This window comes from Ailuropoda melanoleuca, chromosome 3 (genome assembly GCF_002007445.2).
Source record: "Ailuropoda melanoleuca isolate Jingjing chromosome 3, ASM200744v2, whole genome shotgun sequence".
Lineage (NCBI taxonomy): Eukaryota > Metazoa > Chordata > Mammalia > Carnivora > Ursidae > Ailuropoda > Ailuropoda melanoleuca.
Window position 1 is genome coordinate 30,448,659 of NC_048220.1, and position 23,301 is coordinate 30,471,959.

The 23,301-nt window shown below is 44.0% G+C and overlaps 1 protein-coding gene across 27 annotated transcripts in view; it reads left to right on the plus strand.

Moving 5' to 3' along the window:
• ARHGAP26 (Rho GTPase activating protein 26) overlaps window positions 1-23,301 on the plus strand; it is a 463,548-nt gene that overhangs the window by 69,833 nt on the left and 370,414 nt on the right. The window contains exon 1 of one of the 27 annotated variants that reach the window (XM_034656198.1): window positions 18,800-19,429. The exons of the other annotated variants lie outside the window; for them this stretch is intronic. The gene's annotated coding sequence lies outside the window, so the exon portion shown is untranslated. Of the gene's footprint in view, window positions 1-18,799; window positions 19,430-23,301 lie in introns of those variants that run through there. 27 annotated transcript variants of the gene reach the window in all.

Sequence of the window (23,301 nt, forward strand, 5' to 3'; positions counted from 1 at the left end):
ACAAGTATCTGTTAAAAATGGAAAGTGTTTTTCTCTTTGGCGTCTCCGCCCTTTCTTATGCAGAAAACTGAATGCACTTTAGTGGAAGGATTATTCCTATACTGTGTACTACTTTTACTCATTTAAATTTGTTATTTTTGTCACAGAGTTTCTTGGGCTTATAGCCTATTTGAATTAAGATTAGTTGACTCTTTTCCTTAAGCCCAACACGTAGATGGGAAACCAGGGACCTTCCTGGTTAATTCTGAAATGGTTGAGAAAAAGAAAAAGAAAAAGGAAAAGCATTGAGAAGAAAATTAACAAATATGTTATTCTTTTTCCCAAAGGTTTGTCTTACCATGAGTTTCCTTTTGTTTTTCCCGATAATTACTTGTACCTAAAACAACTATATCTTTGCGTTGGTTAAAGAGGAAAGGCTTTGCCCTCATATGCAGGGGACTATTGATAGATCGTTGCTGTGAGACTAGGGGATGGTCTGATTTCATAAGGACTTGTATGTGGGATTTTCTCTGTATTTTGGGGGGTTGGCAGCACCCCCAGCACTCTCAGGGAGAGCTTCCATGTGGCTTTTCTGTGGAGTTGCCCAGATCTGGACTTTGCCTCCTGTACCAGTTCTTGGACTGGTGTGATAGGTGATTGTGACAAATAGCAGGTGCCTCTCATTCCTGCACTAGTCTGACCCTTGTCCGCAGCTCAAGCCAGTATGACTGCATTTCTGCTTTACTTATCTAAGTGCTTCTGTGCTAATGATTCCCCACTATTGGTGTTAATGGAATTTGGCCACTGTGATCAAGAGAAAGACACAGTTTGATACAAAGGTTAGTAAGTGCTGGTTAGGCGTGTGTTTTTGTTGAGTCGGGGAAACGCTGGTCATGATAAGGAGGGGAGGAGGCTTTGAGGTTACTGTAAACTTTCTGTTCCTGAGGTTTCCCTGGTTGAAACTTTTCAGAAGGGAGAGAGAAGGCTGTATGCCATCCTCTTCCCTGCAAAGGATCCAACTAGGATGGACCGTATATCCTGGGTCATATCTGCTATCTCATCATGATTATTAATAGCTCCCCTTTTCTCGAAACTGTCCCACTTTGGATATGGTCATCCTATGTATGGATCACATCAAGTTTCTTTGAACCCTTGTCAGTAGAAATGAACAGCTTTCAGTGTTACTTTTTTTTTTCCTAGTAGATCATAGCAGTGAGGCCACCACCTCCTTCATCCAAATGAGCAAGAAAGAGTGGTTCTGTAGAAGTTTATGACAAGTTCCACCTTTTATTAACTTCAAAAAACTACAGATCTGCAGAGCAGAGGGCCCTTTAGATCCCCATTGTGGGAGGGAGTGAAATGCTTTGTGATATGATTGTTTATCTTTATCTTTGGTCAAAAAAGTAAGACTTCAAGACTAATGGCCTAAAATCAGATGTGATAATTAGGAAGGTGAAGCCTAAAGAAAATGAATGATCAAGTTTCCCAGTGTTACCAGCCAAGCAGGTAATGGTGAATCCGGAGTGGGTGCCTAGGTGTGCCTGGCTTTCTCCACTGCTCCTTGCTGTCTGCCATATTGGCCTAGCATTTTCAACTCCAGGCTCTGATATGGTTTTATTCCCATCATGCATAGGATGAAATGATTCAGAACGTGAGCCACTGACGCACAGGAAGTGACAGAGGCAACATTCAAGCTCAGGGCTTTATACGCTTACCTTGGTGAGGGCTAAATGATGGATGTTTTTGACCTGATGAGAATAGTAGGATGGGGCAATTGGTTGGTATTAGGATGTATTGGTCCAGGGTGAACTTTTTTAAGCCTTTCTTTGTGAGTTAAGTCTTTTCCCTAGAATGCTGGCCAAGCCTCAGGATCACAGCATGTGGGGATGTTATTCATGTTCAATAAATGTCAGACAGCATCCACAGATTTATGGCTTTGTAAATCCAGAGAAACTGCTATTATTACAGTTACTTCCAAGTCCTGAATTGCTAGTGTTGTTATTTTTTTTTTTAACAGTTCTAATAAAACAGTTCATTACTATCAAGTATGGTTTGAGTATCTGGCTGAGAAAGGCAAGGTGATATATGTATTTTTTAATTAGTGCTATTGAGAGTGGCTATGGTGAGGATGAAAGATTTTGTGGTCAGAATAAATTGTGGTAGAGGGTAGGAAGGGGAAATGAAGGACTTTCAAAATCCCCAGTTTTTCCATTTGTGTTAAATATTCACAGGTTTGAGATGTTAGTGAAAGTATACTCTAGCAATCAGTCTTTTTTCATAGTTGTGATGACCTATGAGTGAGTAAAGACTTGATGTTTTCAGTTAATGATCTGGTGAACTCAGACTTTTTAATTAATAGAGCTGTGCAGGTGGATTAAAAAAGATCAGCCTTCAAAAAATGTTACTAATGGTACAAATTTTTAAGGGGCTAATTGTGCAGACCAGCATGGTTTTGTGTTTTTCTCCCAAACAGTTCCTGTGGGAGTCCGAGACAGACAGACAGACACACTCACAGAAGCCCCCAAGCCACTGGGGGTTAAATACATTTGCCATCACAAACATTTTGACCATTGTGATGAGTCACCTGGCCAGGCCACTCCATACTCCACCCCTTGTAGTTGGTATCATTTTCCTTGATATCTGTTTCCACCTACATGCCTGCTCTCAAATCTCCATAGCTACCTCAAAATATGTATGAGAGGTTTGTTTTTTCAGATAGGCAAATGTGATCTTGTAGATACGTTTCTTTCATTTTTTTTTAAATACACAAAATGCTCTGAATACAAATTATAGTAGCGCATACTTTGTAGGGGTGTTCGTGAGGATCAAAGATGATAATCCATACAATATTCCTCTCATGATGCCTGGCACACACTTAGGCGCTCAGTCTGTTGTCTCGTCTCTTTCTCATTTTCTGCGGCTCACTGCTTTGCTTTTCTCACCCCATTGAAATAATTCACGCAAGGATCCCATTGATCATCATGTAAGAGCCAGTCCCAAATGCTCCATCACTGTGTATTTGATGTCTCTGTCCTCTTGCTGGTACCAAGCCATCCATTGTACCTGGAAACATTCCTGATGCATGACCCTGCTTTACCCTTATTGTCCTCCTACCTCTCTGGCCTCTCCCCTTTTCTTTTCCTTTGTTCTTTGGCCTCCTTCTCTGTTGTCCGGAGAAGATGGTCTTTGAGTTTCTATGCTCAGTTCACTGAAGATTCCTTAGCTATCTTGTTTACTCCTTCGCATGATATTATCTACCTTTGGCGTGACTTCTCTTTGGGCTTCCATGTATCCATTTTCTAACTGTCTGACTAGCATCTCTGCCAGTGTATCTCCTGGCAGCTCAGATTAAACCCATGTCAAATGTGAACTGCCCTCTCCTTCCTTCTGCAAGCATGTCCACCTCTTCCCATCTCCAGGTCTCAGGATGTGTCTTTCCTCTCTCCACTTCTTCCCTTTACCGTGCCAGCTTCTTTGCTGCTTTTTCCTTCTTTGTCTCTGATTATCCAGTTGGCGGTAAGAGTTTCTTGTGCACCTGACACTGGTGAAGCCCCTCATGTCTGCTCTTTACCCTCTCCCTCTGCCACTAGCATGATAGCTGTTCCTCCTACCAGCCCCCACAGCGCTCACCTAACCCTTGGAATGGCTTCTAACAGCGCTCCCTTCTGTGTTTGTGCGTTTGGATCCAGACTTCTACTGACCCCTGACAAATTCTCCCAAAACACAGGTTTGGGTATATCCCATCCATGCCCAAATCCTTCCTTGTCTCCTTATTGTGCATCAAATTATGAAGACCTACCAAAACCTTATACCTGTTCTTTGGTGTACCCCATCACTAGACACAGGGGATGAAGTTTTTCAGGCTATTGTTCTAGATGGTCACGGTAATAGTCTATTCTTGGCATCCGCTCACTGGTCCACTGGTGAGGTGAAATGTTGTCAGTTTTCATTTAATAATTTTGTGGACTGAAATGTGTCCCCTCTCCCCAAATTTACATGTTTAGGCCTTAATCCCCAGTGCGACTGTATTTGATAAGGCCTTTAAGGAGGTAATTAAGGTTAAGTGAGACAATAAGGGTGGGGTTATATAGGATTAGTGTTCTTACAAGAGGAGACACTAGAGCTCTGCACGTGCACAAAGGAAAGTCCGTGTGAATACACAGCAAGAAGGCAGCTGCCTGAAAGCCAGGAATAAAGTCCTCCCCAGAACCCAAGCATACTGGCACCCTAATGTCAGACTTGGAGTCTCCAAAACTGTGAGAAATGAATACGTATTGTTGAAGCCACCCAGTCTGTGGTATTTTGTTATGGCAGCCTGAGCTGACTAACACAAATAACAAGTAACTTTATTGTACATCTTTCATGTGGCAGGCATGGGACACACAGGGAAATGAGGACTTTGCTGCCACGCAGCCTAGGTAAATCCTTTTGTCCTTACCCTGACATTCTGCAGCTTTCAGCCAAAATGTATTGAACGCTTATTAAGAGCAAGGGACTGTGTTGAACACTGGGTTTACAAAGATAATGAAGAGCTCAGAGCCTACAGGAAAAGAAAGATGAATAGATTTTTGTGATTCAGTGGAAGTTGAGTCTGGTAAAACGTTCAAGCTTTGTATATAGCTTAAGTGATGATTTTAGGCACTTTATCTGTTATTCACAGATAAAGTCATAAATGGATCCTGAAAGAGAAATAGATTATACTGTTAATCATCTTCAGTTTAACGCATTTTCCTCCAGTTTTTTACTTTGTTTTTTTCCTCTCTGATTATAAAAGAAAAAAGTTGAAAAACACCTGCTTAAAGAAAATTTGAGAAGTACAGAAAATTGTAAAGAAGTAGGAAGTCATAATTCCACCACAGAGAACTTCTTTTCTTTTTTTAATGTTTTATGTCCTTCTAAATATCTCTGCATTAATTTCCCTATCTAATCTCCTCTATCTTGAAACATTTAGAGTGTTTCCATTAATTTTTTACTAGTTTAAAGAACTTGACTGACAATTTCATATATAAATCTTTGTCTCTGTTTAAAGTCATTTCCTTTGAATAGACTACTTAAAGGGGCGTTACTTAGTCAAAGGACAGAAATATTGTTAAGGGCTTTGGGGACATCCAGCCAACCACACATATGTCGAATCTCTTCTGTGTGAACAAGCGACTCTGCTTGGCTTTGGCATTTGGGTGCTGGGGCCGGGGACAGTGGGAGGAGAATGAGATGTGGCCTTGGAGTTGGTGTGATCTACGAAGGGAGACATATCAGTGAGCATGGACGCGCTGAGGACCTTTTCCTTTTATGTGGCTTACACAGTCTTTCCAAAATGATAAGATTTTAAACCAGCACTTGAAAATATCTTGGCCTAGGCATTACAAAGTTTGCTGGGATTCTGGGGCCATTTTTAGCCTGACTCATAAATGGGTCATGTTTTTGGCAAGGAGGAAACCTGCTCATATGTAACAAGTGATGTTTAGTTTTTAAAACTGGACTTGTGTATGTTATAGGCTTCTCTGAGGAGAATTTGACCAATAGACAAAAAATTGCGAGCATGATTTATTTCCTTAAGGCACATTACACTTTTTTTCAAAGAGATTTTGCCAAGAGAGGCTTATTTTAAATTATCTTACGTGTATGTTCAGTATATATCCAGAAAAAAATATGCAGCTAAGAAGTGTACACTTGATAAATTAGCACAAAGTGAATGCACCCATGTAATCACTGCTCAGGTCAAGAAATAAAAACCATCAGCATACCATAAAAACTCCCTTCTTAAATCCACCCCATCCCTGCTCTCCGAAGATAACTGTTACTTCTGAGTTCTAGCAATCTAGATTTTGCCTCTTGTTGAGTTTTATAAGTTTCAAACTGTTTGGGAACTTGTTTTTGTTTGTTTGTTTGTTTGTTTGCTTTTAGAGAGGGAGAGAGAGAGAATCTCAAGCAGGCTTCATGCCCAATGTAGAGCCCAACACAGGGCTCGATCCCACAACCCTTAGATCGTGACCTGAGCTGAAACCAAGAGTTGGACACTGAACCGACTGAGCCACGCAGGTACCCCAGAAACTTGTTTTTACAATTAAGTAAACTCCAGCTGACATACTGGTATCCTGCATCTCTTGCTATATAACAAAGCACCCCAAATGTTTGAGACTGAATGGAACAGTTGTGTTTCTTGGGATGAACTGGATTGACTGGGGACTTACCTTGGCCTCTTCTGGGCTCGCTCATGCCGCTGGATTCAGGCTGGAACCAGGGCCTCTCCCTCTGTAGTCTTTCTTCCTGAACTTCTCTGTGGTAAGGCTGTCTTGGAGAAGTGTTCCAAAAGGGCAAAGGTGGAAGTCTCAGGTCCTCTGGAAGCTTGGACTGTGCGATTTGCACCGTGTCAGTCCTTCCACATTCTGCTGGCCCAAGCAAGTCACAAGGCCAGCCCAGATGCAGGGGAGTGGAGAAATAGACCACACCTCTGGATGCAAAGAATGGCAAAGTCACATGGCAGAGGAGCTTGCGTTAAATACGCGTGGCCATTAAACAACGTGTACCGTATTGTTTGAAGAGTGCTGGTACTCTGTAGGCCAAGGTTATTATTAATACAGAGCTGTATTTACGCTGTTGAGGCTTTCTGTTCCACCTGGTTCTCGTGTGAACACTGTCATCTGACAGAGCAGAGTAGCTGGGGGCAGTTAGGGGATCCATTTTTATCTTCATTTGCTGTAAGAGGATTGGATCAGAAATAGAAGTGCATTTAGGGCTTGCCTTTTTTTTTTTTTTGAACAACATTTAATCTTTACCACATCTTTTTCTTTTTCTTGATATTCCTTCACTGTTTGACGTGGTCTCAGCTTATCTCATGAAATGATTCAAAGCTGTTGATTTACCAACATGAAAACTATTCTGCAGCTTAAATGGGTGTTGTTAAAAGTACACTGTAAGAGTGTTCAGGAGGCCTTATTCATTTGACTGTGGGGTCAGTCCTAGAATCTGTATTAAGATGAAGTATTCAGGGCGCCTGGGTAGCGCAGTCGTTAAGCGTCTGCCTTTGGCTCAGGGCGTGATCCCCACGTTCTGGGATCGAGCCCCACATCAGGCTCCTCTGCTATGAGCCTGCTTCTTCCTCTCCCACTCCCCCTGCTTGTGTTCCCTCTCTCGCTGGCTGTCTCTATCTCTGTTGAATAAATAAATAAAATCTTAAAAAAAAAAGATGAAGTATTCAGAGTAACAGCAAGGCTGTTGGATACAGGAAGAGTCTCTGACTCATCAAAAATACTTGATTTACATATTACCAAAAAGATGCCTAATCGGTGATTTTCTTTGACTTGTTTACCCAGGTGTCTTTTCAGAACTTAGTGAAGCAGTGTTTTGGATTTGGTTTGCTAATGATAATTGGAGTGGGTTGCCTTTATTGAGCGCTTTACTGTGTTTAGGGAGAGCGTAGAGCTTAGTGCTTTACATTCAGTGACTCACAGGGCTTTGGAGGACTAAATTAGGCAATGTATGGTTGGCATATGGTACATCAGAAAAGTTCAATAATGGATGGCCAACACTATGAGGTAGGTAATAATAGCTTTCATTTAATTGAGCACTTGCTGTGACCAAGGTTCTTCAGTTGTATTTTTTTTAAAGATTTTATTTATTTGTCAGAGAGATAGAGAGAGCACAAGCATGGGGAGCACCAAGCAGAGGGAGAAGCAGGCTTCCTGCTGAGCAAGGAGCCTCATGCGGGACTCGATGCCAGGACCCTGGAATCATGACCTGAGCCGAAGGCAGATGCCCAACGAACTGAGCCACCCAGGCGCCCCTCTTCAGTTGCATTAATGTGTATATAATCCTCATAAAACCCTCTAAGATTAGTTCTGTTTTTATACCCATTTTGCAGATCAGGAAATTCAGGCACAGAGAGTTAAATAATTCACAGAGCTAGTTAATTTCAGAGCCAGGATTTAAACCCATGCCTTCTCAGTTTAGAACCGCAGTACCCTTTCCTGCTTCTCTCAGGAGTGGAATCTTTGAGTCCTTTGACATGATGTCTGGATTGTTAGAGAAGGCAGGATATGTGACCCTGTTCCACAGACCCCGCCCTCCCCTATTGTTTAATGCCAGAGCCAGGCACCCTGGGCGGCAGTGAAGTCACAGGGGCTCTGCCCTGGCAGTGCCATGCTGCTGCCTCACTCGCTTCACGAGCTCTCTGCTGTTTCCACTTCTCACTGAATCTAGGGTTCATTCTTCCCCTCTGAAGAGAGGGTCTGGCTTCCGTAAAGCCTGACAGGTTTTTTCCTGATTGTCGAACTGGTCCTATAAATCATTTACAACTTTAAAGATATTTTCCTTGCTCTGCATGTTTTAATTCGATATAATCTGTAAGGCAGGAGCTAAATGCTCTTACCTGCGTATGTTCATTAGACCACCTTTTCTCTTTTCTGAGTCTCGCATGTAATCAGTCTGAAATTATTGCATGGTTTTCCTTGGCATCAGTGGCAGTTTTGACACATCCTGAAGGCATTAGTTTTCCCAGGAGAAGTGGTCCCTGGGTTACTCAGAGTGGGGACTGGAAGAGAACTGCAGGGTGGCCCAGTCTTCTGTCTCCCCACTGTGGTTCAGAGAGGTTTGACACTGCACAACTAGAAATAAGACTTGTCAGCTCACTTTTGTCCTAACCTCTTTGCTGGTTTAGAAAACGTTTGGTGGGGCGCCTGGGTGGCGCAGTCGTTAAGCGTCTGCCTTCGGCTCAGGGTGTGATCCCGGCGTTCCGGGATCGAGCCCCACGTCAGGCTTCTTCACTGGGAGCCTGCTTCTTCCTCCCACTCCCCCTGCTTGTGTTCCCTCTCTCGCTGGCTGTCTCTCTCTAATAAATAAATAAATCTTTAAAAAAAAAAAGAAAAGAAAACATTTGGGTCAGATAGCATGTTAGGTATCTCACATACACTGCTTCATTTATTTTTAAAAACAGGTCTGTGATGTCAGTATTATAGTCCCCATTTGACAGACGTGAAGCCTGAAGGACGTTTCTGCAGCTTGCCCCAGGTCAGGTGGAAAGTATCTCATGCGGTGCTGGGATCCCAGCTCTGGGTTTTCTGATTTCAAATCCTGTGCTTTTCCCTGTGCAACTTGCCCCGTACCACATGGCCTTCAAACACCCTTTAAATCTCTCACAGAACAAATTTGGAAACCAAAGGAGTTTTTGCATAAAATCCATTATCTGGAACTTGTCCTCTTCATCATCTCTCCACTTTGCCTCGGAGTCCCTGAGATGAAGTAATGAAGTTTGGAGGCAAGCAGGCCTGGGATTAGGTTCCCATTAAGTTACTTGGCAAGAGAAAACAAAAGAGTAGACGTCATGAGAAACTTTCCCATTGTATCTCTAAGCTCAGTGGAGGATACTCTGTCGGAAATTTCTGTTCTTCCCTTGAGAGGAATTAAGAAAGGGTGGAAAGATTTTGGCGAAATTCTGTTTTCTCACCCTGTCCTGCCGACCAACCTCAGTGCTTTGTGTTCACTTCTCTACTTTCCTCTTCTACCACCTACCTTGTGGATACTCACACTTAAGGGCGTGATTCTGATATGGTATCTTGTTACCCTCTGCTCTCACTTGAGCTTCATATGAGGGATAAGGAGGCCTACTTTTTAGGTTTGCAGTGCCTGGCTGTACCCACTTCTCTCCCCTTTGCCTTGTTCTTGCCCCTGGTGCTTTGCAGAACTGAAGAGCTTAGGCTTGAGCTTTCATTACCATTAACTCTCAATTGAACAAAAGTAAAGAAGTGCAAAGAAAATGAACTTTGTAGTGAGGTGGCCAAAGGCATAATGATGTCAGAGCCAGTGTTGGGTCACATAAGTCTGGGACAGAATGAAGGCTCTTAACAATGTTGGCTGTGTCATCTCAGTTACACCTTTCCGAGGTGTTTTTCTCATCTTACATAGACTTCAGATGCTTGAGAGTTTTAGAAAGAAATGAATTAAGCATCTCAGACAGTGTCTTGCACATAGTGGGGGCTTAGTAAGTGATAGCTCTTAGTTCATTTGCTACAAATGTACAAGACGAGGTTACCTGAGGGACTTGGTCTAGTATTCACGTTGTAGGATCAGTTTTGGAAAAGGAGGCACCTTTGGGATTATCTAGTCTGGAACCTTCGTTTTGTAGATGAGGAAACTGAAACCCAGTCATGGTGTCAAAGCTATATAGAACTAGTTAGGGGGAAAGCTGAAACTAGAATCCAGAAACTCTGACTCTTGGCCAGTGCTCTTTCTATGGCATCACGACTGATACAGTCCAGATATTTACATCAGCATCTGTAGGGCAAGATTTGCTGGAATCACCTATGAAGGGATGGAGGTGTTAAGAAAGCAACTTCTTTGGAGTCTGTCTCAGTCGCAGACTATTAAATCAAAATCTCTGGAGGTGTAGCCATGGATCTGAATTTTAACAGACACCTCAGGTGATTCTTAAGCATCTTAGGAGTTTACATTTATAGGAGTTTGAGATGAGTTGTTGGAATTGACTGTGGATTTGAGCCTCATTGCTCTTGTGCTGTAATGAGTTGATATTCATAGAGTTATCCCACAGGCATTATGACCACTGTCATGGGAACTAATCGTCATCTAATAATATTAGTACTAATGATGCTCATGGCACCTACCACCTAAGGAGTACCCATTGTGAAAAAAAAATATTAAAAAAAAAAGGAGTACCCATTGTGTGCTACATATGATCTGAGCACCTTCAGCCATTAGAACAGTGCTTCGTATATGGTAAGCCCTTTGTAAGTGTTAGCTGCAGTAACCTCATTTAATGTTCATAACACCTGTTTGAGAGTTGTTACTGGTGGTTTCACAGACATAATAAACCGATGTCAACTCACCCAAGGTCACACAGCTAGCATGTGACGGAATTGGCTTTTGAATCTCATGTGTATCTGATACTGAAACCCATGTGGCATAGTAGATACATGCATATGAATTATTTTTGCACTAAATATTAAAATTTAAAGGTTTTTTTTTTTCATTTTAAGAACATCCCTCCAGGTTTGGTTGATAAAGTCTTCTGAAATAGACCTAAGAGAGACCTCACACAGGTAAATAATCCTTATTGTGGCTTATTCAAAACAAAAAAGTTCTGGAATGAGGGTTTCCTGAGAGTAAACGAGGTGGTAAAAAAGAATTTGTTCATCAGGGAAATGTTCTCATTTTGTAGTCTGTTGGTGCCAGAGATATGGACGGTTGAAGGGAGAAGGTGGCAGCTGGTCTGAGAGCCAGACTGCTTCAAAGCCCAAAGAGCTCAGACTGGAGACCTTGGAAAAACTTTTGTGCTTTGTGGTTTTGTATCTTTTCTACTTGTTTTATGACATTACTTGGCTTGGAGATTTGGGGGATTTTACACTTCACCCTCCAGTTGCTCATGGAATGTGACCCCATCCCATAGGACGTGGCCATGGAAGTGCAGGTGAGGGACTTTTACTACCGATGCTGTCTGCTGTGCCAGCTACTCTGCCTCCAAAGCAAACAACTCCAAACTTGGTGGTTTTCCAACCATGCTGATTTTCCTGACTGATCTGCAGTGTGGGCAGGACTTGTTTCTACTCCATGTGGCATTGGGGGAACTTGAGGGCTGGGGGCTGGGATCATCTGAATCCTTGCTCACTCACCTGTCTGGTATCTGGGCTCAGAGGACAAAAAGAGCTGTTTAAGTGGGAGGAGCTGTTCTTCTCTTCATATGGTCTCTCCATATGGTGTCTCCAGCATGGTGGCTTCACCTCCACAAGGTGGCCGTGGGCTCCAAAGTCCTTTGCCTGGGCAGGGGGTTGGGTGTGGGGTGGTGCATACCAGAGAGATGCCATAGTGCCTCTTATGACCCAGCTTCTGAAGTCATGCAGTGGCACTTCTGCCACTGTCTTTTGGTTGAGCCTCTTGCAATGTCCCATTGGGTTTAAGGAGAGGGGGACAGAGGCCCTACTGCTTGATGGAGAAGTGTCTGTGTCTCATTCAGTGTAAGAATGACAGGTGAAATGGGCTGTACTAGTTTGACCATCTTTGGACAGTATAATCTGCCACAAAAGTACTGACTCTACTCTTGCTAAAAAGGCTCTTTCAGGGCCTGAACAGTTTTTTGAGTCCCTTGTGATTTATGAATTTGCAGATGCTCAAAAGGTGAACCTTAAGCAGTTTTTGGGTGGAACCTGAACTGTGTTTACTCAGAACCATGTGCGTATATATATGTTGGGGAGTGGCTGGCAAAGCCTTACCTCATCATGAAGGAATAATCCATAGATTATTTTTTCTTCTACAAGGGAACAGATTTCTTTGTCCAAAAGTCTAGGCAACTTCTCAAAGTGCTTAGTTACTGTAAGTTCTTTTGACAGTTGTTTAATGGGGTCTTAACATGTTGGAGGAGCTTATGAACAAAACAGACAAGGTTTTCCTCTTAAACGAAACTTAGATTCTTACAGAAAAGGGAGACTGTACACAAGTCAATGGATAAGAATTTCAAATAGTTATAAGATTCCTGTGTAGACAGATGGGAAAACCCCAGGATAAGTGGTAGTTGCATTGGTGTTACGTGGTCCGAGTTAGTTGTCCAACAGTCATCAGAAAAGACTTCTGAGGAGTTTCACTTAGCCTTCTTTTTTTTTTTATTTTTTTCTAAAGATTTTATTTATTTATTTGACAGAGAGAGACAGCCAGCGAGAGAGGGAACACAAGCAGGGGGAGTGGGAGAGGAAGAAGCAGGCTCATAGCAGAGGAGCCTGATGTGGGGCTCGATCCCACAACGCCGGGATCACGCCCTGAGCCGAAGGCAGACGCTTAACGCCTGCGCCACCCAGGCACCCCTTCACTTAGCCTTCTTGTCCAAGTCTCCATGTATGCGCCCCATCTGTAAGTGCAGATGAAATTGTCAAGGAATGGCTGTGGTAAGCATGGGCTTGCTGACAAAATCCTAGAATAATAGTTGGATTAGCCACACCTTCACTATCTGCCTGTTTTATTTCTCCCCCTCCCCTCTGAAGAAAGGTTCAAGAGAGGTAACTGAGGAACATAAAAGAAGTATTACTTCCACACAGTAAACACATGTAATTCATTTATTTTCCCTAGTGTGAAAAGATAAGAGAGTTTATAAGTTTATGAAAACTGGATCAGTAACAGGTTATTTAGGGAAGTTAGTAATGTTAGAATATGTCTCTTCCCACTTAAGAATCTGTAAGGGCCTCTACATGATTTGCCTTTAACCATCTTAACCCATCCATACAGTAAGTAGTAATTGTCAGCCATCTCTGGTCAGCTTCTGGGCTGAGGATAAACTATAATCATGTCCCTGGGTTCGTGGAGGCAGACAAAAAAGAAATCAATGAGACAAAATAAGTCATAAAAATAACCAGGAAAGAAACAAATCCTAGGTGATAGGGAGGGACTGATTTTAGGTGAAGGTCTCTGAGGAGGTGATGGTGGGGGTCAGTTATTGTGGTGCTCAGCCAGTGGTCTACACCAGAAGATGTATTGGCCCAAATGCAGGACATCAGTACCAGCACGCTTAAAGTGTAATTGAGGAAAGCTTGGATGAGAGCTGGTGGAGGCTGTGCTTCGTGCAGTGTATCGAGTCATTGCATCCTTGAAGATGAATAAGAACCCTTTGCCCGGGCCAGAGTGTGCCAGGGTGACTAGTGACACTGAGTGAAGGTCCCTCTGCAGCCCTCCTTTTGATCTGAACCCAGGTCTGATGGAACCTGTAGATTTGTTGGCTCTACCTGAAACTTATCCCATGAGTGCTAGGGAGCAAGAGATGTCAAAAGCCTGACTTCATCTTGGCTTCATATTTTTGTTGGAGAGTAGTTGCTAAGTGGCAGATCCTCTGGCTGGAGTGAAGGAGGTGGCCAATGGAAGAGGGTGGAGGCAAGTGGAGTAGTGTGGTCTGTGAGTCCTGATAAAGGAAGACTTCTAGGAACAAAAATCCAGAGAGAGAGACAGAGAGAGAGAGAGAGTGTGTTTCATTTCCAGAGGGAGGTCCTGTTGCAAAATTTCCCACATTCATTGTGTCTACCTCTCCCCACCCACCTTGTGATCTCTGCTCTTGGTTTTGGGGTTCATAGACTTGCTGGCTTGGTCAGAGCCCCTGAAGCCTCAAGTCTGGTGGTAATTACCGGAGTGAGGTGGCCTGGTGTGTGAGAGTGCATTTCCCCTTGTAGAACATTGTACAACTCTTCAGGGGGGAAAGGGCCTTTAAATGGGAACATTTGGTTCAGATTATTTTGATTTGTGTTAACGGGTTGGTTCCAAAGCCATGACTTGCTTTGGGAAATCTAATGGAGAACACTTGCAGGGTGTTAGGAGTTTGCTTTTTTTTTCCAAGTGATATTTTTCCTGCATTCTTCTGTGGTCACCTTTCCTTGTTCTACAGATAATCCACTAACATTTCCAGAACTTCATTGTCTTGTGAGAAGACATCTTCTCTTGAAATTGTTTTTGTACACAGGAGTGTGTAATGTTCTGGGCATGGTGAGTGTGTGAGACAGAAGGTTTGTGGTCATATTCCCCTTTTCCTTACTGTTAATTTCTCACCTGGCATGTAGGATATTAACTTGTGTCATTTATGCCTTTGTCTGGTATATTTCTGATTATAGGTGACCCTCCCATTAGCGGAGTTTATCTTGAGCTCAGTACTCTGCAAAATCCAAAAGAAGTCTTTTGGATTAGGATAGAGTGGAATAAGTTCATATGTTTCTGGAAGGACTAGGAGAAAAAGGTATCCAGAGGCCCTGTGGATGGAACCCTGTATTTTATCTGTACACACATGGTAGTTAAGAGAATGGCTTTTAGAAATTGTTGTCACCTACCAGCCTTGTTACCTTGGATGGGCTACTTAACCTTTCTGTCAATTTCCCATCTGTAAAATGGGATGACAGTTTCCTCAAAATGAAAATTTGAGGGTCAGATGAAATAATATATGGAAAGGGCTAATAAGTACATAGTAAAATTATTTAATACATAAAACAACTGTTAACAATAACAGGTGCCATTTGTGTGTGGAGACTTGATAGATCCTGTATTCTGGCTGTGAAGAGTGGGACAAAGTCATGAAAATGACCTTCCTAGAAGAATCCCATCAGTTAAATGAATTTTTTGTAGGGATAAAGAGGCTTTGAGACTAACGGCACCCAAACCTTTGTCCTCCACACCCTGGTCTGCCAAAACCCTGGAGTTGGCATCTTTTGTCTTATGAGGCTCAGAGGTGGACCTGCTTAACTTTGATAACTTCTGAAACTTCTTTTTGTTTTGTTTTGTTTTTCTGCATCTGGAGGAGCTTGCCATGAATATTCCTTACGTCCTGTAATCACCCTGGAGGTTTCCAAGACCTCTCGGCACCTTGGATGACGTCGGATAGTTGGCTCTGGGACCTGGGCTTGCTCCCAAGTCTTGCTGGCTGCTGCTGCTGGCTTCCTGAGCTTGCAGCTGGGTGGGGGGAGGGGGGGAAACAGTGATCACTCCTGGAAGCCAGATTGAGGCCTGTCTCTCACCAGCATCTGAGCGGAGTTCAGGATGCAGGGAGACAGGCTCATGGAAGCAGACACTGTGGGGTTCATCAGCATCAAGAGTGCACCTTAGATTGCCAGACATGCTATCTCATCAGATTGTAATATTGACAGTTGTGCCTACCATTCATTGAATGCTTACAACGTGCCGGACATGCATAGATTAGTAACGTGTAATCTCCATTTTTCCAGCCGGGAAATTAAGGCCTTTGGTACAGAAATCACACACTCCAGCTTTTTATATACTGTTATGACAAGATTTTTTTTTTTCTAATACCTAGAAAAGTTCTTAATTTCAGTGTGTAAAGACATGGGCCACTATGGGTACAGTGGAAAGACTGTTGAACTCCAAGATGACAAGTAGTTTCTCCTCCCACTCCACTTCCCTGTTGCCTGTCCTTCTAGTTTATAAGACCTAAAGGTTGGCCTGGAGAAGGTGACACTGAGTGATTAGAATCCTGAGTTCTGGCCTCAGATGTTCTAGGGGTTGAGTCCTGGCTCTGCCCTTTGCCAATTAAGGGGCCTTGGTAAGTGGCAGCCTCCTTTGAGCCTGTTTCCTAGTCTGGGGATGCTGTCTCCTTCCACTATTGTAGGGGCTAAGCTAGCTAACACATGGGAAAGCACCTGGTGTCAGTATGTGTGAGCTAAAAATGAGAGATTGTTTTACGTTATTCGTTTTCAGAGATTCTTGTTTTCCCTTAATGACTGGGTGGTTTTAAAGCTTTTTTTTTTTTTTTTTTTTTTTTTTTTTTAGGAGAGTGTCACAGACTTTGTTGAGAATTCTGATGATTGTTCTGGACTGTCTCCCAAGAAAATGCATGTTCATCCAAATCATACTCACTTTTTCAGGGTTCAGGACCTTGCAAAGCTCCTTGTCTGTGAACTCCAGAAGGAGACCCTTTAGATGATTGTAGCCTCCTTTCCTCATAGACCTCTCCGAATTGTCCCTCCGACCCCTGCCGAGCTTTGGCCGAGGCTGGGGTGTGTAGAAAAGCCCTTCCGTGAGGCCTGCAGGGACATTGCTTCCTGCTCCTCTGCTCCATTCACTAACAAGCAGCCTCCTGATGTTTCGGCCCTTGTGTTGCTGCCCAGAACAAGCACTAGCAGTGTCGTTCAGGAGCTGCAGCTCTTGAGGAAGCTGCCAGGGGAGCAGGGAAAATCCGGCTGTGTCTTCCTTGGCTGGGTTGTTTCAGAGATGAGAGAGGGAGGAAAGGGGAGGGAGCAGCAGACTCGGGGATCGGAGGAATAACAGAGCTACTGTGCACTGGTGGCCTGCTCTGTGCCAGCAGCTGTTTTAGGTGCTTGGCAGTCATCATTTCTAGTCCTTAAAGAACCCAACCAGGTAGATACTGTTACCCGTCCCACTTTGCAGATGAGGAAATGGAGGCTGAGAGAAGTTAAATGAGAATAGCAAGCAGACAACGTGGGAGTCAGGTCCAGTCTCTGTCAATCGCAGAACTTCTCTGTGCCAAGTTGTTTCAGAGACAGGAGTCAGCTTCTGGGCTGAAGGCTAACTTCTCACCCTTTGCTGTTGATCAAGGAAATGCTTTTCCTCCATCTGTGGCGGCTGGCTTTGTTTTGTGTTCTAGATGTCCTTTTCATTGCCTAACTGCAGATGTGTATTTTTAGAAAAGGAAGAGACTTCTGTGTGTACTGTTTATGTCCAGAGACATTTCAGTTTCTGAGTACTAAAACTAGCCAAGGCAAGCTAGTGTCAGCCCTGGCGGATGTTCCACTTGCTGGCGGCCCGGTCTTCTGTCTGGCTGATATTTGCCATGTCGGCTTCAGGAACAAGACTGACCTTCAGGTCTCTTTTCTTGATAGGCTGGACTAAGCGCTGAGTCTGCATAGGGATCTGTTGCTCCCCCGCCCCAACTCCCTAGTCTGGGCTTGCCACAGCACAGCTCTTGACCTGTTGGGAGCTGATTAGGCGTCCTTTTCTTCCGTTTCCTTGTTGGTATTTTCCCCATTTTTGTCTTACTACCCCCACCCTACCCACAAAGCCTTTTCCTCAACCTCTAAAACCAACTGCATTCTGAATGCTTACTGTCAAATAGGTAGTCTGTGTTCCAAGTGCAGTTGGCCACCTAAGCCCTGGCTGCTTGGAGTTCATGGGCCCAAGCAACCATACATGGAAAGGACAGACTGTGCATTGCAGCGTTTAAGTCCTTCTGGATCCCCATTACCTGCCCACCTTTATAGCTGACACAAATCAGATGCTCCTTACATGCTAAACACTGGCTCCGTGGATTATCTGTTTGCTCTTCCTACTACCCCTGTGGAGGTGGCTCTGCTATTAACGGATTTCCCAGATGGGAATACTGAGGCTGGGATGGGCCAGTGACCTGCCCAGAGTCACGTGGCTGAGGTAGTGCCTGCGCTTGGGCAGGAGCTGCAGTGCATGTTTGATGGCAGGACGGGTCAGCACAGAGTAGGGTGTGGCAGGCCGCGTTCATGCCCGTCTTCTTCCAGGAGGCTGTCCTTTGGTGTGGCACAGGCAAGCCAGAATTTCAGGTCCTTTTGAGGATTAGTCTCTTTGACCGTCTTTACTCTCGCAAAGAGGATTTGGATGGGATTGCCCTCTGGGGGGATTTTGTCCTAGTGAGGGCTGCAGAACTAGCCCTGCTGCTCTGCGATGTGCTGTGTCTTCCCTGATCGCTTGTGGCTGTGACTCTGACCTCCCCCATGTCTTCCCCTTTGCACCCTGAGTGAAGACTGCACATGGTCCCAAAGAATTTAGGCAGAAGAGGCTACGTTTTATGCTGTCCTGTGAGATCCTGTGTATAGGATGTGAAGTAACCACTTATAAGACACTTTGTTCTCTTATTTTGGTAGTTCAGCAGATGTCCTTCATTCTTCTCCTTTCATTCCCTCCTTCATTATCTGTTGATTAGTATGATTAAAGCATACACATATGTCAGTATCTTTCCCTTAAAGGAGGTTACCATGGGGACAGAAAGACCCAGAACCAGCCCATGTGCTAAGGATTTCTCACTTATTATCTCAGAACAACTCTGTGAGGTAGGTAGGAAGCTGAAGGAAGCAGGGCAGTAGGGAACAGTGATTGAGAGAGGGCCCAGATGTAGGACTTCCAGAGTGAGAATCTCTGCCTTTTGGCTTGGTGTCTCTGGACCTGCGGCAAATTATTCAGCCTCTCTGACCTTTGTTTTTCTCATCTGTGAAGTGGGGTTCACAGTGCCTATTTACCTCCTAGGATTTTGAGAAGCAAATGAGGTAGTGTTCATAAGCGTTCCTCTGCTGGATAGTAACCCCTCAGTAAAAGGTGGCTGTTTTTCCTCTTATTATTAGCTATTCTCTCCTTGTTTTAAAGGTAATGAAACCCAGCCTTGGAGAGGCTGTCCTTGCCCAGGTCACAGTGGTTTCAGCAAAGGACAGCAACATTTTAACTGACATTAAATGGCACAGAGTGTCATGAAGAGGTCCAAAGGAGGGAAGTGGCACCTGCTTTGTATGGGTGGAAGGAGATGCTACAGGCAGGCTGGTATGAGATAGAGGAGGACTTCATGGAGGAGATGGCATTTGAAAGTTTGGCCCATCTGGACCGGCAGAGACGAGGAAGCTGAACATTATCAGTGGAGAGAACAGCAAGAGCAAATGCTCAGTGCTGGGAATTCGGTGGTGTGTGAGCTCAGGAACCCTCTGATTCACAGCAGAAGAAGCAGGGCTGTGTAAGCCCCATGAGGGTGGGGCCTGGGCTGGGTTTGTTCTAATGTATGGTAGGGCCTGCGCCTGGGAGGGGCTCCATATAAAGTTGTTCATTCCAGCTGAACGGCAGTGTCTGGAGGTGGGGAAGCTTTCACCGGTGACAGGGAGCGATCTGGGAGGAAGGAATTTTGAACTCCAGTTGGAGAAGGATTTCTGCTAACAGTGAGACCTGGGATTGTTTGTTTCTGCTGTGAAACATTGACCTTCTCAGCCACCTTACTTGAACTGTAAGTCACTGTAGACACTAGTTTTGGTTAACGTGGGCTGTGAATCAGCTGCTCCCTGAGCTGTTGGTCAGCATTCTCTTGGTAACGGGAGATTATAGGTGGCCATCTCTGTCCCTGGGGTTCTTTACATTTGAGACCGTAGAACCTTGGACAAAGTAAAAGCTTATTGGAAGTAAATATCATGTGTGGCTTTGTGGTTTTCTCAATTATGTTTCCGCTCTTTACTCTCTTCCTATTTTTCTGTATTGTCTGTGATCACACTGTCACTCTGGGTGGTTCTCAGGCCTTGGTTCCATCAGTAAAGGACAGATACTTCTCACTTGATACATTGTTAGAGAAAAGCGTGCAAGTCTGTCTTGTATAGATGGTGTAGATGCTGCCAAGGTGAGCACCGTGTGAAAGCCTGACTGCAGTGGATTCTTTAGGGCAAAGAATTACTTTAGTTTTGAACATCTGAGCCCTAACATAAGATTCTCTTTCTGATTTTCTGCACTGGGTTTCTCTAGAGCAGGCTACAGGGCTGGAAACTATTTAGAAGAGGAGCCTGCTCCCTCGCTATAGTCCAGGCATGGCTTGTAGGAATTAACTGACAGGCTTCTGATGCATGGGTCATGCAGTCTGTCCTTCCCTCCTGTTTTATTTCTTGGCTTTACTAAGTAGTGGCTGTGGGAGGATGAATGTTGGTGTTAAAGATCCCAGGAGCAACTAGTCATCTTTGCCTCAAATTCTTTTTAAAGTGGAGGTGGTGATTCAGTTGATCCTTGACTGACAGTCTCTGCTGTGCTCTTTATCAGTTCCATGACAATTCCATCCCAAGCTCCAACTTGATCTAAAATAAAGGGGGGGGGTGATTACCATCTTTTCTGAGCCACAAATAACAGCTTAAAAGGGGGCAAAGGGTTGGGAATGAAAGCCTACAGTTTTCGGAAAAAAGATCTTGGTAGATTGAAACCATTGAGAAGACCGAATACTTTTGACCTTAGCTAAGGCAATTGAAGTAGGTTTTCATGGTGAAGTGGGTTGGACTTTGTCCTCTCTCTAGTATTTCTCACTCTTGGATGAGACAGGTTCCCATATCAAAAAAAACCCAACATAAACAGTCCAAAACAATAACCCAGACCCAAAAGACTTTAGAACAAATAAGGCAGCAGCAGCCATGTCTTTTGTCCCTCCCCTCCCAGAGCACTTACATGTGTATTGACTGGTCTTCCACAGAGAGGAAAGGTGCTTGGGAAGGTATATGTCCATTGTCACATATTACCCATCCTGTGGTTTTTTAATATCTTGTGCTGTATGGGTGGAGAGAAAAAGGAACTATCCCCGACACAAGTTACTCAGTAGAACAAGCAGTTCCCCTCCTCCCCAAGGCTAACCCACTGGCCCTTTTTATGCTTGTCCTCTTAGTTGTAGCCCTCCTGCCTCTGAGCCCTTGTTCCACTAATTTAATGCCCCAGAGCCTCATTCCCTGGTCAGGGCATCATTAGACCACTCTGTCAGTTGTATATTTTCCTTTTTGTCTGCAAACATGCTGAAGTCTTTATTACTTTTTTTTTTTTAAAGATTTTATTTATTTATTTGACAGAGATAGAGACAACCAGCGAGAGAGGGAACACAAGCAGGGGGAGTGGGAGAGGAAGAAGCAGGCTCACAGCATAAGAGCCTGATGTGGGGCTCGATCCCAGAACGCCGGGATCACGCCCTGAGCCGAAGGCAGACGCTTAACCGCTGTGCCACCCAGGCGCCCCTGAAGTCTTTATTACTTTTAAAACAAGGAGGCAGGGGTGGGGGGAAGGCAATCCCAACAAAACTTCCCTTTGTACTTTTCCCATTTACATGCCATCCTGTGATTGCTGCCTCTTTCATAGCTGGATTACTTAAAAGAATATTCTGTATTTGCTGTCTTTTTCACTTTATCCCCAAAAGCCCGGAAATCTGGCTCTTTCCCCTAGTTCTCTCTTGAACCTACTGTCTCATAGTCCCCGGAACAATCTAGTTAATTAAACCAGATTGTTCTTAGCATTCCTCTCCTTTCTTGGGACTCCTTTTCTACCTTCATTGACTGGATGTTCTCTAGGCTTCCTTTACTTCTTCTGAGAATCCATTCCTGGTTCCTCTGTGTCCTGTGGGTCTTGCCAAGGTTTCTGGCCCCCTTAGCCTTCCAGATGAAATGATGTGTTTGTCTGTGTTACTGATCTCTCCAGTCCTGCCCCCTGACATCACCATATGTACCTGATTCCCAGACTTCCCTGTGGCGGCCCCAGTGCCTTTCCTGTTCTTCATCAGACTGAGGTCCAGAGAGGGGAGATTTGCCTGAGTCATGGTAGATTGTTCCTAGGGTCTGTATATTTCTAGGGTTTGTTGTACATAGGCATACAACCCCTCCTCAACTTTGGAAAGATGGTTCACTTTGGCCAAGAAGATAGAAGTTAAACTGTATTCTAGCAGAAATTTGGATTTGCCGGCTGTCCTCTCTCCAGAGCTTGATAAAGCAATGAAAAGTGCTCCAGAGGATTGTATTTGTTTTCTCTGAAGAAGCATGCAATGCTGTGCAGAGAAATGATAATGAGGAAAGGGCCTTATGTGGGAGGTAAGCAGTAGGGTGAAGCATTAGGGGATGGTTTACCGGGTAGGGGTTCTGAGCAGCCAGTTTGGAAGAGGCAGTTCTCAAAGGAGTGTTCACAGGGGTTAGTGGGTGTTGTCGAGCGGAGTTTGTCCTCTGGGGACATGGGACCAGCCCTCTGCAGAGGCATTGGCAGACTCCTTTTTACAAATGTGTCTGTTGGCCAGGGTGAAAGGCTTTCTTGGGAAACAAAGCCAGCGTGGCAAGATCTAGATTCTTAAAACCATCCTTGTATCTCATGAAATTAAGAGTTGGGTTTCTTTATGGAGGCTGTCTAGGAGCAGATATATTTCATTTTATTTTTCCCTAGATGGTACTAATGATGGGGGTCGTGCTATTAATATGCCTATCCCTTGGAACCACAGGGCTTTTTCCACACTTCTCACATGCATTCTTGAATGATGATACATTTTGGCTCCTTACACTGTCAATTGTCAGTAGTTGGATTGATTTTTTACATGATCTGGTTGAGTGTCCCAGATGGGGAATGGTACAAAGGTTCTTTGATTCAGAGGAGGACTCAACGTTCCCCTGGACTCTGTCATTATCATAGTAGTGATCTTGCCCTGGAAGTGTGTGTGTCTTCCTTGTGTCTTAAAAGACCAAGGGAACAGAAAAGTTTACCAGCCAGAAGCCCTGGGTATGCCCTGCTTGCAGGCATGGAATCAAGCTGTTGTCTTTCCTCATCCCATTGAAATTTCATGACACTGAGCCCTTCCCTTGGGCTGTCAGAGATGTCAGAGGCAGTCTCGCTTTTGCAGAGGCTTGCTGCTCTGAAACCTTTGACTTCTGTCGCTTCTCATACTTGCCTTAGTCAAGCTGGAGAGGGTCAGAGATTGTGCTCAGCAGAGTTCGGACTGGAAGAATCATTCTGACTGTACAGTAGCTTTTTAGGGCAAGTAATGGGCAAATTATCCTTATGGTGGTATAGCTTAGATTTTAAAATTGTGGGAGTCTAGAGTCAGGTTCTTAGGTTTATAGCTTGGTACCGTCACTTAATGACAATTCTCCTATTTGTAAAAGGGATTTAAACAGTACTGTTTAAAATTTACTGTTTAAGATTTAAACAGTAGTACCTACGTCAAAGGGATTTTGGGAGAATGAAATGATATCTTTAAAGCACTTACGGGCTGGACAGATAGTGAGCTTTCAATAAACCTGTTTATCACGATGTTGAAAATCCTTCAGACTTAGCCTTAACTCCCTGTTTGGGAATGTTGCCAGTCATTCTGAGTATGTAGACAGCACCTAT